General features: G+C 40.4%; 1 protein-coding gene across 5 annotated transcripts in view; it reads left to right on the top strand.

Annotated features, from left to right (window-relative positions):
- RAB27A (RAB27A, member RAS oncogene family) overlaps positions 1 to 19135 on the top strand; it is a 33630-nt gene that overhangs the window by 3611 nt on the left and 10884 nt on the right. For 3 of the 5 annotated variants that reach the window (XM_055809012.1, XM_055809015.1, XM_055808996.1), the window contains exon 2: positions 6672 to 6789. The exons of 1 other annotated variant lie outside the window; for it this stretch is intronic. The gene's annotated coding sequence lies outside the window, so the exon portion shown is untranslated. Of the gene's footprint in view, positions 1 to 6671; positions 6790 to 9108; positions 9275 to 19135 lie in introns of all 5 variants that reach the window. One more of the 5 variants, XM_055809005.1, reaches the window with a different exon arrangement.

Genomic DNA, 19135 nt, shown 5'->3' on the forward strand with positions numbered 1-19135 from the left:
CTGATTTTGATGGTAAAACTCTCATAATTTTAGTTGGGATAAATGTAGCCCAAAGTTGGAATTGTTGAAGTACTTTTTTTAATGTTCTTCAGCTATGAAGTAGAAGAGGTGACAATCTTTATTCGATAGTTTTCTAGAATTGTCAGTTTGGACACAGCACCCAGTGCACAGGACAGGGCCTGAGATCCTGCTGTGTGTCAGCAGAAGCTGAAGAGCAGGCTTTGGAAGACCTATGAAAAGTATGTGCTGCCAAAGTAGAATCATGCTTTCTAGTAGGTTTAAAAACAAAACACAGAAACCCAAAAATTTTGAACTGCTAATACAGTGAAACTCAACTAGGTTTTATTCTATTAATTTTTATTTTTAATAATAGAAGTGCTTTAAAATAGAAAATGACTTTAAATCCAAATTGAAAGTAAACATGAAGTTGAATGTCACAGTATGTACTGCAGCTAGCCTGGAGCAATGCAGGTAAAACTTGGCCAGCTAGTGGGTGCCCCTTACAGAACTGAAAACCTGAACTGCCAGCTTTCAGTGGAGGCATGCGTCTGCTTCTTTCCTTTATCCAGCTGCCAATTTTTCACAAAGCATATAGCAACCTCATATCTTTGTGGCTTCTTCCCCTTTGTGAAGGAGTGTTAAAACTGATTGACAGATTCAAATGTTGGGGGAGAAGGCAGAAATGACAGAAATACAATGTCTCTGCCCCTCTCTCTAATGAGCTTTGTTTCTTTAGGAAACTAGGCTAAGGAATGTCCTCATTTCAGCTTTGTTTTTTACATTGCAAATTTGGAGCTTTGCTCTGAGAAGTCCTTTTTGCATTCATAATCTCCAGTGTGGTCTGTTGAGCTTTAGGGAATTTTTCTTCAGCCTAGCATCCTGAGGGTTCATGAGGAATGGGAGCAGTAGCATTTTTCATAATGGGGAGTTGCGCAGGGAGTGGCCAATGGAACCGAAAGACCTACTTCGGTAATATACTTCAGAATCACCACCTTTATAAGCCCACCCTGAAGGAAAGAAGATCAACCAGTCAGGTTATTTAACTTAGGGAGTCACTGAGTAAGTGTAAAAATGAAGAAGCTGTACTGTTAATGATGTTCACAGTTTAAGAAATGGTAAAGGAGAAAAATAGGCATCACAGGTGTTTAGTTAGGTTTCATATGCTTCATTGCATGGAAGATCAAAGAATAATATAGGACGAAAGGAGTACTTTGCTGTGGCTCAGAAGAGGCATACTTCTGTATCTGTCAAACAGTACAAATAACTAGCCTTTTGATTTTTCCTCCTGAGAGCAACTAAACTGTAAATGACACTATTGTCAGCTTATGTGGGGAATGAAGGACCACTTGATCTCTTAAGTAGATTTACAAAAGCTGTGAACAGGGTCATCTTGTGCTGGGAAGAAAATGCAGCTGTGTCCAAATTGGAACTCTGCTGATCAGTTTTAAAAAGCAGTGTCTTTTACTTGGCAAAGACACACTGGATTGGGTAGTGCGAAGAACAAATGCATGTTGATTAAGCTTAAGCATGAATAAAAATACGAAAGAAACCTCAAAACTATATTAACATTATAGGATTGTAAAATGTTGAAAATCCTTTCTAAGGAAGCTGTAGTGCACATGTTCCTTACATTGGTACAACAGCTTCCTGTAAAGCTACTATGTTTGTTAATTTAAAAAAACCCAAACACTTAGTCATCAGCCCTTTTTATATGTAGATAAAGATCATTGATCTAAAATGCGATTAGTAACTCATCATTTAACATCTCTCTTCAGTCTGAATAGCGTGCTTTTATAGCTTCTTACTGAAACACAGGAACTTTTCTATCTGCATGCATTACTGTTCTAGGTGCTCTCTTCATTGTCAGGCACCCACTCTGGTTTTACTAAATGTGGAACCAGCGTAAATCTCACAGAAGAGCTGTAGCATGTCGAGTAATACATCCATCATTAGGTTAAATATTCCTCTTTTAATTGCAGATGATGTAATTTGAATAGTGTGAATGTTGCCAAAATAGAATTTCCTACAAGCAAAAGGATCAAATTGGTTCATTTCAGTCAAAATGGATAATCCTGTTTGTTCTTACACTAATACATTTATTTTATTGCTGTTTTAAATACAGAACTTTCTATTCATTATTTCTCGGTGTCTTAACACCTTGTACATGAACGCTGTATCTTTTCCTATTGTTTGCTTTCTAATATTTCAGAACTGAATTAATTTTTTTCTTTCCCTTTTCATTCAGATCTGGAGCAAGCACCTACGCTCTTGGCTTTGCCTCAGGATAAACTGTGCCTGCACTGACATTAATAAAAAGTGATGAGGAGGCAGTAAATTCGTAGTTCAACAGAACTGAAAAATCGTTTAGATCTGCTTGTTTGGGATAATTTTAGTAGTTCTTTCTGAGATACTAATGGGTTCAAATATAAACAAATTTTATTTTGGGAAGCAATCTTTTGATGTTTTTCCTGTGAAAAAGGTGATGGTTTGACCTAATGTTTTCCAAAGTGCTGATGTTGAGTGCCCAGCTGCTGGGAAGGATTCCTGTCTTTAGACCTTATAATGTTCCATGAAAACAAAATTGATGCATTTATTTTATTGATTTTTTTAGTGTTAACTTTTTTATGTTCTTGAAGAGACACTAGTAACTCTTGAAAGTTAGTCATCTAGAGCCTCTCTTGAAGGGGACTGTTTATAAGAAATTCTTTTCTGTGTAAAACACTACTGACCTTAAACATACCAACACTTTAATGTTAAAAGAAAGTTGTTACCATTACTAGATCTAAACTGCCTAGACTGGCTTATAGTTAAAAGAACAAAACATAAAACTTTTACTTTAATCTATAATATTACTAAATATTTAGATGTGCCTTTTGGGTAGCAGGAAGGCCTGCCTGACCTACTTTCATTTTAATCGCTAAAGAGGAATTTCATGATTTGATGCTGGCAAAGTTCAGCTATTACATTTCTGATGTGAAAGCCGCTCTTTTGTGTGGGTTGTCTGTCTTTTTTTCTTGGAAGGATATTGGTGAGAGGAAAACAGGAAAAAAATCAATATATAGGATTTTGTCTTCTTTCAGGTCTTTTTAGTTCTTTCTTGAGGTATTGGCGCATTACTGCATTTATGGACTGCTGCGGCAGTAAGTAGCAAGCTCATTCACATGACAGCTGGTCAATTTACTTTCGCAGCGCATCCCATCAGTCCCTCTTAATTTTTTCCAGAGTGTCTTTTCATGAGAAGCTGACTTCCTTCCACAGAAACAACTATAATTCTGTTTTACAGTTGTAGGAATCTGCCTGTACCAATTAATATGTTCATATTTTTCCTATTTACTGTTTTCTCATCTCTTCTTTTTGTGTTTTGTAGGGTATTTTTGTCACTGTGAATTAATTTCTGTATAGCATGTGCTCTGGCTCTTCTTGAAGTTTGCTACCATATATGCGAGTCCCTTTGTAGGCAGTGTGTCCCAGTGGCTGCTTTTCCCCCCTCTTGCATTTTTTTAAAAGTTTCTTCTTTGATGGCTAGTAGGGGTTTTGTGGCACAGATAAGATTTGTGGATGCTAACAAATACCATTACCCTTGGCTGCCTGCTGGTTGGTTTTAATTTCATAGACTTGCAGGTCATCTGTTGAATGCATGTGTGAAACCTATGGCTGTTGGTAAAAGCGTGGTGAGTTTTTTAGTGTGTGTTGGAAAAAGCCATTATCAGGTCAGAGTGCTGAAGAGGAGACCTCCAGCAGAATTGGGTCGTTGGGGAGTGGGGAGAGGGGGGGCAGTTGACACTGATGTTAGGCACAGCTTTTGGCTTTGAAAACAGGTGAGTTTTTCTGTAGCACTACCTGAAATGGACTGTTGCGAGATCCTCCTCTTCCTCTCTTTCTGTCTCCAGTGGCAGATGTCTTAATTCCTGCAAGAACCATGGTCAGACAAGTGACAATCCCCTATTTTCTTCTAGGGGAAACACCTGCCACAGGACAGTTAAGACATTTGCTACTTTTCTCAAGAGCATTAAATGTATGAAGGCAAATATTCTGGTGCTTGTGATGAAGAATGCTCCACACTGTCCACTCTTTTTGACCCTCCCCAAATTTCCCCCTAAATTCCTAGACCTGTATATCATAGATAATGTTTACAAGGCAGATATAAATTCCATGCATTCTGACCATCTTGTTCATACAACCTGTTCATAAAACTTGTCTGTAAAAATGGTGGGAAGATTTAATAACTAAATAGGTGGCCATTCCTTTGTAGAACTGTAGCTTCAAAACTACATTCACAGTTTCAGGACTTTACTGGAGTAATTTTGATCCCCCTACATAAACTTAGAAAATGCCCAAGCTCTTATAACCCCCTAAGATCCGGGTAGCAGTGAGATCAAGGCTTACCCTGGGCTGGCTGCAGTGGTTCCTGTGCCAGCTGCTGCCGCACCGTTTGCCTGTGCTGCCTGCCACCACAGCAGGGTTGGCTCTTCCCAACCCTCTTCACACAAATCACACCACAGCAGATTTGTGTGTCTGAAAACAAAGACTTTAAGTAACCAAACATTGATGTTTTCCCAGTTTATAAAGTGAGGCCCTCTGGATTCTAACTCTGCAGTTTGAAATCAACATAACGTCACCCTCAGAAAACAAGCTTTATTTCATCTGTACCTTCCTAGCACAGTCTTACTGTTCTGGATAACACTCTTTCCTGGAAGGGTGAAGGGAAAATCAATTGGTATTCCTCACACCAGGTTGGTAAGAAGAAAGTTAAGCACCCTCGTTTCATCCTGAAGTAAAAAGCTGAAGTCTAGGAATTATTTATGAATTGTTTTTCCCTTAAAGATGGCAAAAACCTTACTGTTTGAGACAAGTTTGAACTCCATTTACATTGCTGGTTGAGGCTTCAAGACAGGGTGTTCAGTGTGTGTAGCCACCCCCCAGGGCTGTTTGCAACATGGCAGAAGAGTTGTTGCTTTGTCTGTCAACACTTCTTATCCTGTTCCTCCTTCTGTGCTCTGGAGCAGTTACGAGAAATTCTCGGGTGCTTGTGGTCTGAATATTTCTTCACAGTAAGCAATGTGCTAGTATCGATCAGGGAAGCAGTTAAAGGTTAAAAATGTTCACGTTGCTGACAATTGAACACAAACTTTTTTACTGCATGTGGAAGCAAAAAAGGGACTTCTGTATTCTTCTGAAAGTGTGGTGAAATTTATAGGATACCAAAATAAGCGAAGAAGGGGTAGAGTGTTTAAAATTATAACCTGTAACAATGTCAAAGAAATGGATTTTAGTTAAATCTGGAAAAATGCTAAGGCACAGCATGAAAAAGTGTTCCACCATGGATAGTTGTTTGCCAACTCTGTGTAACAGAACTTAGGTTTTTCACTGGGGTCAGGGCAATGAAAATTGCCTTGATTCACAGGAAAGGAGGCGCAATAGTTGAGCACTGAAATGAGTGGTGGATTAAGGAGCTTGTGGAGTCGTCTTTGTTACTGGTAGGTGAATGCATTAAGGATATGTTAAATGTTGTAGCAGGCTGTCTGCAGCACTTCTTAAATGATGAGACTGGAGGGGAGTCTTAGAAGCCTTTTTAGTTTTCTTTCTTACATATCTGCTCTCAAACACTGTGAGGAAAGAAGTTGAGACCAAAAAGGCTGTGCAAGGCTACTTGTTACCTGTAAAAGCTCCCATCTGCGACATCTTACACATGAATGAAAGGCACGGACAAAGCAAATTTGACAGACCTCTGGTGCTAGCATCTGTAGTGTCAGGGGTGTTTGTGAGAGAGGCGATGCTTCATGGTGCCTGCAGGCGCCTGGGTGGTCCCTCTCACCCCTTGGACCAAGCGCAGGGGTCTCCGTCCAGCAAGTGCCTGGGTGCAGACCCAGTGGTGCAGTGTGGCCAGACATGTGAATCTTGCCTGTTGGGTGCTTGTGGACTCATTGTTGAGTTGGTTTACATTTTAAATCAGTAACTTTATTTCCTTGAAACTATTTACATGTTTAAAATGGCTGCACATGTCTCAGGATTGTGCAGGGGGTTGGGGCTCGCAGATTTAGCTGCAACGGCTCAGAAATTTTCTGGCAACATCTTCACTCTGGTCTTTTGTTGGAGCTTGTTGCCATCAGAAGTGCTTGAGCAGAAGAGGCTGGACATGGATGCCCACAAAGCCAGGCAGTACTGTTGCCACTGCCCTCTTAAATCCTTCCAGCTCCTTGTCACATGGTCTCACTTTGGTGTCTGTGCCCATTTTGTCATCTGCAAAGGCATAAAATAAAACCAGGTTCAAAACTTAAAATTCTCCATTAGGTTTTGGGAACTTTTGGTGCTCACTGTGTTTCATTAGACTACGGTGTTTGCTGTATTTTATTTTACTTTTTTGTAATGAAACAGTGCAACTTCCTCTCCCTATGACAAGAAGGAGGAGGGTCAGTAGTGTACGCAAAGGCTCAATGTTTGTTACCTGGTTTAGGGAGATCTGGTTAGCTACTGTTGCTTAGTTTTAAAAGGAGTAAAAGAGATCACTTGATCTGTTAGCAAGACCACATGACAAGCAGCTGAATGTAATTAGGTGGGTAGGGTGGTTGTATGGGGCTCACAGCTCTGCGCGTCAGTGTGAATTTTAGAGTTGTTATTCTGAACTACACTATTTTGGTTTTATTTTCTTTCTCTGCTGACCCTACCTGCAGATGAGAAATGGCTCTTTTTGCATGACTGTGGTATTCAAGAAATCTGAACTGTGTCAGGAAATTTGTCACTGAAGTACCCTTGGAAAACTACAGATCCTTTTGCAGCTGTTAAGCATTGGTATGTAAACACCTTCTCTTTTTTATTTATTTTCATAAGATTTATTACATTGTTTTCCTTGAGATGACAGTTGTGTGCCAACTGTTTCTCAGTTAAGAGCTTCAAAACAAGTTGCTTTATTTTTAACAAACTGCCTGAAATATTTTGATTTTAAGAGACAGAGTTCAGCATTGTTGCATCCTCATGTTCTAGGGGGAAAAATAAACTTAAAACTGGGAGGTATACTGGTTAATGTAAATCATAGGCTTTGGGTTGAAATGACAAAACTGCAGCTCTTCGGTATGTCTTTGGCCATTGCTTTTCATGAAGAAATCAGTCAGATTTAAAGACAAACCTGGTTAAGTTTATCAGTAAGGTTAAAATAAATGACTGCAGCGACCATTGTCTGGATTCAGTAACCATAAGGTGCCCTGTCAGGTCCTAAGTCATCACCCTACATTTCCTTCTGTGTAAAGTCAAACTTGTTCTACAGTTAGAACGTGGAATTAGACCTTTGATAGTAAAGTGTGCTGTGCAAATAACACTTCATAATAGAGAACAAAGTAACTCGGTATTTTTAAATGTTGTACTGCTTAAACTTCCCCTCCCTCTATGTATTCCTGTGTTGTCATTAACTTATAAAGATAAATCATAATTAATAAAACAGTCCTTTAGAATGATGGGTTTTTTAACTGGGTTGCACACTGATGTGTTTGTTCTCACGTATACTAAATGTATTGTTGATAAAAGGAATAAAAATGGTGTTGCACAGTCTGTTATTTTTAATTAGCAAAAGAAATTGGACTGCAAGGAACCATGAGAGCTCATCTAGTTCACATTCTTTGTTAAATCATACAGTAACAGTTTCAATCTTAAAATTAATTCTGGTAAAAGCAATATGGGGGTGGGATGTTATTACTGCGTTTTGTATCTCCTCTGGAAGAAACTCAGAATGCATGTGCCCATCTGACTAGGTCATTCCTTGCCACCCCAAGCAGGAATTTTTAATCGGGCATCTTTTCTAGCCCATTTGCCAGCATTTTTCTAATCATGGACCAAATGTCCTAGATTTGTAGACTGTATATAACCAAGGAGGAGTTGTTCCGAGAACAGAAAACAGTATTCTCCACTTCTGTGGGTAGGTCACAAGGTTTTCCCAGGGTTTATCTGCTGTCTAGGATAGAGTGTCTTAAGATTATTTTTCTAGCCCTGATTCATCATCCCTTGACTTGTGTTTATGAGAAGGAAGTGCCAGATTCATAAATGTTGTTAAATAAATATGTTGTCTTGCTGTTTCCTTATAGACATCCTCAATGTCTGAAAAACTTACATAAAATAACTGGAAGGAAGGTTTTTTGTAAACATTGATGCTTGACTTAGCATGGTGGGTTTTTTTTTTTCTGTGCTGTGTTGGATTGGTTGTCATAGTGGCTTCATTGTAATTTTACTGTTTTCAATCATTGCATTACATGTGCATTTTGCATGTGTGCTACACAAACAATTTCTAGCACATTTTAGGGTATTGATTTCTAATAGCCTAAGATATTTGAGGGGATTACATTTTGATAATGTTGGGATTCAGTTGTATAGAGCAAAAACTATATTCTGGCATGTGGTGTTGCCCACCTTGCCCTCACCATACTCCCAGAGGGTTTCAGTATATTTGCTTATTTCCAGCATGTCTTTCATTTGTATCACTATCTTAAACAAAACACCCGGAGTAATTGAGCCTGTTAAAAGACGAACTAGGTATCTAGTTCAGCTGGAATTCTTTGAACATGTCACTAAGAATGGCATCAAAGAGAAATTGTAATTTTTTTACTTTAAAAAAAATTTTTTAAAAAGACCAAAAATTCTGCAACTATGCAAAATTTAAAGAATGAACTCAAAAAATCTTAAAAGCAGTTAATGGAAAAAGACCTGGAACATATCCTAGTAGAATGAGGTAAATAAGCTCTAGTCCAAGGGAAGTAGAAATAACTTAAGGAGAAAAAGTTAAGAGTAACTTTTCTTTGCTTTAAAATGTTTGATTTCATAACTGGGAAATAATATAGCTCTTGCTTCTGTATTTTGTTTCAACACTGTGTCACAGGGATAAATTTTCTTCACAAAAATCCAGTTTTGATGCATCATGGTGCAGCTGTTGGTGTAAACAGAAGCAGACCTGGGATCTTGGTGAAGTGGGAATTCTCTGGGAGTGAGGGGGTGGTTGTATGTTAGCATAGCTCTATGATAGCCACTGCAGCTGTACTGATTAGTGCTAACTGAGACTTTGTTTTTCCACGTACTGAATTTGTTTTTACTGGAATCTCATTACTGGATTTTTATTTCCTTCCATAGGAAATCGTATGCACTGGTTTAAAATCAAATCAAACACTGCAAGCCAAAGTCAGTCTTTTAATAGAAGATGAAACAGCAGCACCTACTTTAATGAGTCTTTTCAAATAGAAACTCTTGTCAGACAGTGCCATTGCATACTCCCAGTTTCTTGTGACTTCTCCACGCAGTGCATAGCTGAATAGATTCTTTCTTATCTACTTACCCTTTACATCCTGTTTCTCATTTCCGAGGTTTGATGCCTTTCTCAGTCATAATGTGGAACGTAAAAATTGCAAAGTATTATATGAAGTCAGTTTGTCAGTTTGCATGAGCTTTTCAGATTCTTTATAAGTATGCGAAGCTTTATACTTAGTGTTAAGTCAGGGAAGCACAATCTGAATCCACTGTGGTATTAAAACTCTGTAGGTGTTTCCTTGACACAGTTTTCTACAGGGAACTTCTGCTGCTTGGATCAATTAGAGCAGTCTGACTGCAATTTGATTTCTTAGAATAACTTTGTATATTTTTTACAGAACTTGGGTTATAGAGGTGGTTGTTGTGTAAGCTTGCTGCTGCTGAGCCATTTATTAGCTATAGCAGAAACATTATGAATAATAATTATAATGGAAGACTTCTGAGGGGAGAGGTAGGAAATTGCCTGCTATTGTACATCAGTTAAAGTGAAGCTTAAGGAAGCAACGTCGGCATGAAATGTTGCAGAATTCTGTAGGAAGGCATCTACAGCACAAAAAGCTGGCAACAACTGCCAGGTTTCAGTCAGAGGTGTTACTCCACAGCCATCTTGGGAGCCTCCCTCAGTCTGGGAATAATTAAAATGAATAGTATGGGTAAACTGTGACATGACACTTGTGATTCTTCTTGCTTTCCTTGCAGGGCTCGTGCATACCTCCATGTCAAGAATTAGTGTAAGAAATCCTAGCTTGCTGTGCTGTTTATTTGAGCGGTCTTTGTTGTGTATCAAGATTTAACTATAATTCATGCTGCAATATGGCATTCTGACCAGAGCAGTGAGATAAATAGTGTTGGCAACTCAGGTTGAAAAACAGCAGACTTTTTGAATGGAATCTTTGTGTTGTGCAGTTCAGCCTGCTTAATCAGTGTTTCTTTTGAATTATCCCTTCCCCGAGGCTCTAGAAAAGAAGCTGTACTAGGATACAAATTGAAGCAAACATTTGGCCAAAGCACTGTCTGAATATTTTGGCCGACTGCAGAGCCTCAGTAGAAAGCTTGGGCAGCGTTAATGGAGTTCTAATGGAGCTGTTCAAGTGGAAGATTCAGTCACGTGTTGAAAGCATGGGCTTATTTTTCAATTCTTGTGAAACAAGAAAAATAACCTGTAGTTTTAGCTTTGCTTTGTTAGAAGAGTTTAAAAGTGGTACTTCTGAGCCACAGCGTACTCCAGAATGACTGTGTCTTGCTGTCACAGATCGAGATTTCTGCTTTGCTGTTGCACATTAGTAACTTCCTGAAGAGAATAGGTTGTGGCCTATTGAATACTGCCTGGTTCTGTTTCAGGCTGAAGTGTTTTATTATGTAAGGGACAAGTTAAATTATGCCCAGAGTATTCTCAGTGGGTTATTTCTAACCTTTTCATAGCATGTATGAAACAAGGAAGCATCACATATGCTTACTATCTCCAGACACATTTACTAAAACCTCCTGCCCAGTACTGGCTGAAAGTATCTCTCAGATGTAGCTATTACAGACTGTGAAATCAGAAGGCTCAGTTCTTTTCTGAGACTTCTTAAGAGCAGATTATTCATGACCAACCCATCTCTCAATTTCTTTCAAGTGTCATGCTAACAGCCTGCAGTGCTCTGGCTGTCTCCACGCTGCAGTGATTGCCAGCATGATCTGGAGCAGGCCCCATGAGCTCGGCACCTGCAAGGATGCTTTTGTCAAGATTTCATGATTTTTATGATTTGGGAGAAGTGAATGCTAGCTCTAAACCTCAGTTTTATCAGTCTAGATACATCCATCTCTGTCTATATGCACCACTCCCCTGCTTGGCATCTCAGACTGTCTCTTGTATTTCAAGTCCAATGACATTGGATTCGAGATGAAGGACTAGGAGGAATGACCTTTTCTAGTTACTGGACAGGGCTTTTCTCAGCTGACAGTTTTCCTTGCTTTCCCACAGATAACTAAATTTATTCTGCCCTATTTCTAGATCAATTTAAGAAACACTTGTGATGAAATACTTCTACAGATGACTTACTATTATTCAGAGAATCACAGAATGGTTGGGGTTGGAAGGGTCACCTGGAGGTTATCTAGTCCACCCCCCTGCTAAAGCAGGTTCACCTTGAGCAGGTTGCACAGAGTCACATCCAGGCAGGTTTTCAATGTCTCCAGAGAAGGAGACTCCACAGCCCTTCTGGCAGCCTGTGCCAGGGCTCTGCCACCCTCCAGGGAAGGAAGTTCTTCCTCACACCCAGCTGGAGCTGCCTGTGTCCCAGTTTGTGCCCGCTGCCCCCTGCCCTGTTGCTGGGCACCACAGCCAAGAGCCTGGCCCCGTCCCCCTGACACCCCGGTCAGGTGTTTGTGTGCGTGGAGAAGATCCCTCTCAGCCTTCTCCTCGCCAGGCCGGGCAGCCCCGGCTCTCCCAGCCTTTTGTCATCAGGGAGATGCTTCAGTCCCCTCATCATCTCTGTAGCCCCTCACTGGACCCTCTCCCATAGTTCCTTGTCTGGAACCGGGGAGCCCAGCACTGGGCACGGCTCCAGCTGGGGCCTCACCAGGGCAGAGCAGAGGGGAGGGTCACCTCCCCCCACCTGCCGGCCACGCTCCTCCTCGTGCACCCCAGGGCACCGCTGGCCCCTTGGCCACCGGGGCACACTGCTGGCTCTTATCTCCGGAGGCAGCTGAGGAACACTTGTTGCTGCTCTGGTTGGCTTATTCCTCACTTGGATGTGATGACATGAGCATTATTCCTAACGCCATGCCCAATATTCATAGGTAATAGAGATTTTCCAGCTCATTAGAAATGGATATTGATTACTTGTTCAGTTAGTAACTTTGATAACTAGTAAGTTTTCTGAGGAACAAGATGTTTTCTTTGGTGCCGGAAATGTGATCCGACACTTCAGTCCTGCTCCAAAAGGCCGTGATGCCTTGCGGTTAGCTGTTTTCATTTGGCATGCATAGACAAACTTCTGATGGACTAAAAAATCTTTGGATATTTCAATGTCATCTAAGCAATGAGAAAAATTTTAATTTCCTGAGGAATAAATAGCCAGAACAAATGTAGGAAATGCTATATACTATGTCCCCCTGTTATTTACTCTTGAACTAAGTCAAGTAACTTGCACCAAAAATAAGGACAGATCATAATATTATAGAAAAACAACAATGCTAAAGAATGGTAGCAGCTACAAAACAAACAAAAATAGTAACTTTTATTGCATCTTCCTATCAAAAACCAGAGTTAGCAAGAAACAGAGTTTACCTCCTATGAAAAAACAAGAGAAGCAGGTATTTCCCAATCCAAAGGATGAAGAGGTGGATTAAATTCTGCACTGCAATTCTTTCCTGCCTCGCCCCTTTGTACACTCGCCCACATCATGTTAGATGAATCATTCAGTTTTATAGTCCTATTTGTATATTTGTGTGGGTTTCACATTTATCTAACAGTGCCTAGAGGTTGTCTGATGCCTGACCTTTTCCATAAACTTTTCATAGACTTAATAATGATAATTTATTTTTGCCAGATTATTTCCCTGGAATGCAGCATCCCTCTAGTAAAAGTATCCTTCACAAACTTGGCAGTGTGACCTTCTGGAGAATAATTTTCTGTATTCCAGGTAGCTGTTCTACAAAACAAGGTGGAAGGCAGCTGAGAATTTTCTTGCCCTGGATGAGAAAAAAAAACCCAAACCCCCAACATTTTAAAGAAGATGCAAATATTTTCCTCTGGCTGTTTGCAGTGTGTGATTTAATGGGCTTAAACAAAGAACCTGGCCTGACTAAGGTGTGTTGCATGTACCCTACTGAATTGCTCACATAGGCAGAGCATGAAATATACTACTGTCTTTAGTATGAGTACATGCACGTTTTCCCTGAGATGTTGCTTCATTCATATTATAACTGCACATATGAAATTGCATCCTTTTTCAGTTTTTATATTTTTTTATTTTTTCCTTTTATTCTGCTTTTTCTTGTGTCTGCTTATTCTAGCTCTCTGCTGGAGATTTTTGCTATCTCCAGAAAAAACCAAACCATTCCTTAAAGAAATGATCAATTCTTATGATCCTCTGTGATTCTTACTATCTTCTCCTTTATCTTCCAGTGGCTATTTCTGAGGGCAGAAATAAAGTGTACTCTTTTTTCCTTACACTTTTGGAGTTGGAAGTGTTGCTGAATGAGTGGGTAGGCTTCTGGATATTTCCATCCTTCTGTGAATATGACCAGCTTTATGGGTGAAATCCTGGTGGCTGCTGTGTTGACTGAAAGGATTGGAAACTGTAAATCTATGCAAGACTGTCATTCATCATTCCTTGATACTGTCAAGGGCAGGTGCAGTGTAGTGATGTGTTACAGATGTTAAGGTTAGGCTGTGGGTAAGCTATGAGCTGGATCCCAAAGTGGTCAGAATTCTCATGTCAAGGAAGGATGCTGGACATTGCTCTGAATTTCCTGTTTATAAAGTCAGCGAAAAAGCATGGCACATTAACTTGTAGGATGTTGTGGTTTAACGTATTTATTAAAGGAACAGTTAAATAGCTCAGGAAGGAGTAAGTAGTATGGAGCTGTTTTGTTTTGTTTTTTTTTTTTAAAAAATGTTCGCTTTATTTTTCCCGGTCTGCTCTGGAATTTATTCACATGGTACAGGTGTTAGCTTCACTGCTACAATTGGAAAGCAACTTCTGATGAGAATTCAAAGACGTAACTTGAGAGGCAAAAGCTCTTGTTCTCAGGAAGGGGACAGGTCTTATTAGAGAGTTCAACTGTTTTCATCAGGTAGCATTGCAAATCTTTATTTACAGTATTTTATTACCATGAAGCATGAAAATGTTAGAAACCGATGAGGGAATAGAGATGATGGTGTGTTTTTTGCAGAGAAGTTGAAACTGCACAGAGATCCTTCCATATGGGTGGTGAGGGAGTGATGGAGTATTCCCTGCAACATTCCTGGTTTTACTTGCCATTGTTTTCCAGTCCCTTGCTGCCTTTCATTCCTTTATGTAACAGCCAGTCTTTGAAATTCAGCCTCCTTTTCGTTGGCTTGGTTATGTTGAAATGCAGATGTAGTTGCAAACCTAACTGTTGTTTCCTTTCCTGGCTTCTCCATTCCCAGTTTGCCCTGAGTTTCTGGAAACGAAATCCAAAATCTGCTGTTTCCTTGCCTGGCCTGTTGTGCAAAGTTCTCACCACATCTGCAGGCCTGTTGCTTCACTTACCTCTTTTTGTGCCCCCTTTCTGCATAGGATCACAATTTTATGCCTGACATGTCCCATTATAACTCATTGTCAGAGTGCTTTGTGTGCCTGTCAGTTCTTGCTCTGCAAAATTCTGCAGTTCTAGCAATGCTGACAGCTGACAAAGTGACCTAGAGCACCTTCAGCTGAGATAAAAGTGACAACAGCATTTGGAAGCTAAAACCTTGCAGCCTAGTTTTTGCATGTGTTTTTGCAGACTCCTGTATGTATCCTGAGCACCCTCAAAATAACATAGATCCTTCCAGGAAAAAGACAATCCTTAGACATTGATCCTACGATTCCTTTGAATTCCTCTATAGCTGAACCTAAAAAAGTCATAGGAATAAAATGTCAAGTAAAGCAATTGAGAGTAATCAAAAAAAATGCTCAGAGCAACTGAATCTCTTTCTCTCATTTTTGAGAGGAAGGGGTATTTTCCTTCCTGTTATTTCTGTTCTAGAAAAGTTCCAGAAGTCACAGAAAGTGCTATTTTGGCCAAAACTAAAGCAAGCCAGGTCATATGTTTTACTGAGAAAAAACCAGTGCAGCTCAGAGTATTTCAGTAAAGTGCTTATTTACTAACAGTCTTCCCCCAGCATAGCAGTTACTTGAGTTTATAAAAAATTGTCATAATTTGTTTATATTACGTTTTACATATTTGGCAGCTTTTAGCCAAAGGCACTTCTAATAATGTGTTGACTTAGCAGGAACATTGTTTAACTCTCTGTCTCTTGTTTTGACAGAACTGGAAGTGTCTGATGGTGACCAGTTTTGCAAGCATTAAGGTGCCACTGAAGCCTTAGAGCAGGGTGAGGCTGTTGGCTACGCTTCACCCACGCTAGGCAAGAATGTGGTTATTGCTTTGCTGTAGTGTGATCGGAGTGCTGGTATGACAGGATTAGCAAACTTACTCCTTTGAGGTCCAGATCGCTTGCTTTGTGCTTCTGCCATAACAGATCAGGGGACATGTAAAACAGCTATTGAAGTTGTTCAAGCCTGTGGAGCGCCTGGGTGGGAAGCTTTTGTAGTATGAATTGACTCGCACTTGCAGAATGATCAAACCTGTACAAGTGCATTATTACCACGTACTTGTATGTACATATTGTTCATTGAGAGACCTGCAGGCTCTTCCTTTTCTGTCTCTGTGGGATTTGGACTCTCTTCCCTCAATGTCCCTGTCAGCTCTTCAATCACAGGCATGCAGCCTCAACTGCTTTTTAAGAATAAAGCCATATTTGGGGAAAACCTTCATTTGCAAAGCATTTGTGAACTCTAAACAGCATTGACTTTTTCGTGGTATATTTACAAATATGGCTCAATTATATATTAATACAGTGGAACATTCTTAAGCAGATTCCCAACTCTTTCACCTATCATATGCTACCCTTGCTGTGATAGATGCCGAGGGCTGTAACCCCATCACTGCGCTCCCTCCATCCATGGAGGGCTGGCTCTCCATTGCAGGGGGAATATGCAGACTTCACTCCTGTCTCTATGATGCAGCCTGGTGAATGCCCCGCTGTTCCAGTGGGGTCTGCCTTTCCTGAGCAGAGAAGGCAAGGCCAAGACACAATTTATCTGTCTGTAAGATCTACCTGAAAGCTGAGTGACACTGTTAGTTGTAACCCTGAGTGTCTGCTGTCCATCCCCAAAAGGATAATGATGAAATTCTGTGGTATCTTAACATATGGATTAATTATAGGTCTAATATCTGTGTTTTGGCAGATTTGAATTAGTATGTCTCTATAATTGTGTGGTATAGCCTCCCATGTTATTTGCTGGCTTTATGGCTGCTACAGTGCAGGTCTGGGATGCTCAGGATGATGTCCGAGTTGTACAGAGAGTCATTTCACTTGGTATGAGGGGAAAGAATGGGTTGAATCAAGCAAATTTGACTAGTTTCATACAGAATAGTGTTTTTTTTGCTTTTGGGAGGGCTGGCTAGGTGGTGTAGTGTGGGGAGGACGCTCCCCCCCTCCAAGCTTCCTCCGTTAAATATGTATTGCTTCTCTGCAACATGGGGCTGTGGTGCAGGTGTGGTCTGAAGTCATGTCAAGCCTTATGTTCCAGTCTTTGCCACAGAATAATTTTTCTCTTTAGAAATGTATGGTAAAGATGGCTTTCATCATCGTAGCTATGGGGCAATGCAGTGTCCTCAAGTCTGCACAAGACGGAAAGAAAGAAAACAGCAGTTTGTGTTAGAGACTGCTGTATCCTCCTTGCACCTGAGAGAGGATGTAAAGCAGCGAGCAGAACTGAACAGCTGTGATCCATATACTCCATCGTTAACACGTTTTAGTATGAAAACACTTGTTAGGTACAATGTAACTGTAGTAAGATGTGTGTGTGATTTCGCACATACTTCAGATCTGCTCCTAGGTAGGTCATGCACAAATCTCTTCTGAAATGCTGTTTGCCTCTAGGAATAAATAGGACGTGTGAACTGTGTAATTGCTTCCAAGCCATGCTGTCAGGCAGCACCCTCCTTGCATGGGGAGGCATGAGGCACACCTCCTTATCTCTGAGCACCTATCAACATGAATGCAAACAGGTGACACATAGGCCTCTTGGTTGTGTGTTAAAAGAGGTGGTGCTAGAAAAATACTCCTATTGGAAGCACTATTGCCAGTGTGCCCTAACTATTCCTTTAGCAGAGTTTGGGGTAAGTGGTATACTTTATTTTAAATTGCTGTGCTTGAGGACTGTCCGATTAAGAGCATGTTCAGATTTCCTGAATTGTACACTGTGCACGTGGGTACAAATTTTTATTTGCAGCTCAGTGCCTTTTTTTTTTTTTTTTTCCTCATGTTTTCGTTTATTCATCTCTTTTGTGCCTTCTTCCTTTTCCTTCTCTCCCCCCATCAGCCCTGTAGCAGCATGGGATTTGCATGTTTTGTGCAAGGCCAGTTCAAAATGCATATTCCCTGTCCCCAGACTGCACAGGGGAAAGCCTGCATGCCAAGCCAATTTCCTTAATTTATGCAGTAGCAGCACTGCCATAGTCTTGAATGTTTTATCACACCATAGGGTTCTGATATTTGTGTTCTGGAGGCAAAAATGCGAGCCTGTTAATACTGAAGCCTATTAATGTGAAAGTACCTTGGATTAGGAAATCCACTGAACAAGAAGAGAACTTGTTTAGCAGAGCATCCCCTCTTGGCAAGCCACAATCTGGATATGTGTATGTGGAGGCTCCAGAGCAGCAGCTGTATGGGCACAGCTTACGTGATGGCTGTGGGGGTCCTGTCAGCAACAGAAAAGGCCGGTGGAGTTTTCCCAGCACTTGGTCATAACCTCTGTCTATCTGCATGCTAGGTGAAGTGCAAAGCTAGAGCTGAATGGAATTTAAGGAGGAGTTTACAAAAGGCAAGACCCTGGAGGGCTTGATGTGGAGCCTAGAACTGTGCCCATCAGTGATTTTTTTCAGCCAAGGAGTTCTTACTTTTGGAAGCAAGATTTGGGAATGATCATTTAAAATGAACTCAGATTTTTTTTTTTTTTTTCTTTTGGTGACCTGATGAATTCTAAGTGTATCATCAATTTCCTCTGGTTCTTCCTTTTCTGCTTCCCACTCCTGATACACAAGGTACAAAAATCTGGAAGGAAACACTGGAAGGTGTGAAGCTGTAAAGTCTTATTTTAAAAAAAGCAAAACTGAAAGGAAAAAATGGCATGGGTTTTTAGTAACAGGGCCATGACTTTTAAAAACCCCACAGCAGTTTTTGCTATGAATATACTTTGGTGTGAATATATTTTTATTTCTGTTATGTGGAGCTGGATGTGTCTGGGCATTAGGACTGCAGGTCTGGGAAGTAGAGGGTGGAGATCACTTTTTAAATATTTGTACAGGGAGGAGGACAAGGCTTGAAACTGCTATGAAAATAGCTCTTTGCATGTCTCCAAGGATAGGTTAACTGTGCAGGATTTCACAAGAACCACTCCCTGGAGGTATTTGAATAATAGATTGACATTATGAGGTGCAGTGAAAGGTGTGTGCATTTCAAAAGGCTAAGGAGAAAAATTCCTTCTCAAGCAAATCCTTCAGATGCATTTTTATGCCCTTCCTGTGAAGGGTTCCTAGTCCTCTGTCAGTCATTTGCAAATTGTATTTGTTACCAGCTCTATGGAGAATTGAGGTTCAAGTGGTCCGAATGATGTGGCATGTTTGCCCAAACAGATACTCTAAAAATTGGATAGAATGCTAGGAACACCTTTAGGTTTTGCTGCCCCAAGGTCTAACTGTGACCTCTCTTACCCAGAGTTTTCACCCAGCTCTGTCCAGTGGCAGGGTGCAGCTGAACCGTAACAGTTTTACAGCTCCGAGGAAGAGCTGTAGCGCCCTTTCTTCCTCTATAAGATCTTGCACAGGGTGCATGATAGATTAGCTTTCTTACAACATTAATTAGCAGTGATTTGGTGGCACTATCATTTGTACCTGTTATGAAAAGGTACCTAGTTATAGCTAGCTAACAAAATATCAACAAGACAAGGCAAATACTTCTATACAGGTCGGATAGCATTGTAAAAGATGTGAAGGTAACTTGGCTTTGTAGAATATACTGGCCCCAAGATTTGCATTTAAGCCTTTTAAGCAACAATTAGTTTAGGTG

The sequence above is a fragment of the Falco peregrinus genome, chromosome 1 (genome assembly GCF_023634155.1).
Source record: "Falco peregrinus isolate bFalPer1 chromosome 1, bFalPer1.pri, whole genome shotgun sequence".
Taxonomy (NCBI): Eukaryota; Metazoa; Chordata; class Aves; order Falconiformes; family Falconidae; genus Falco; species Falco peregrinus.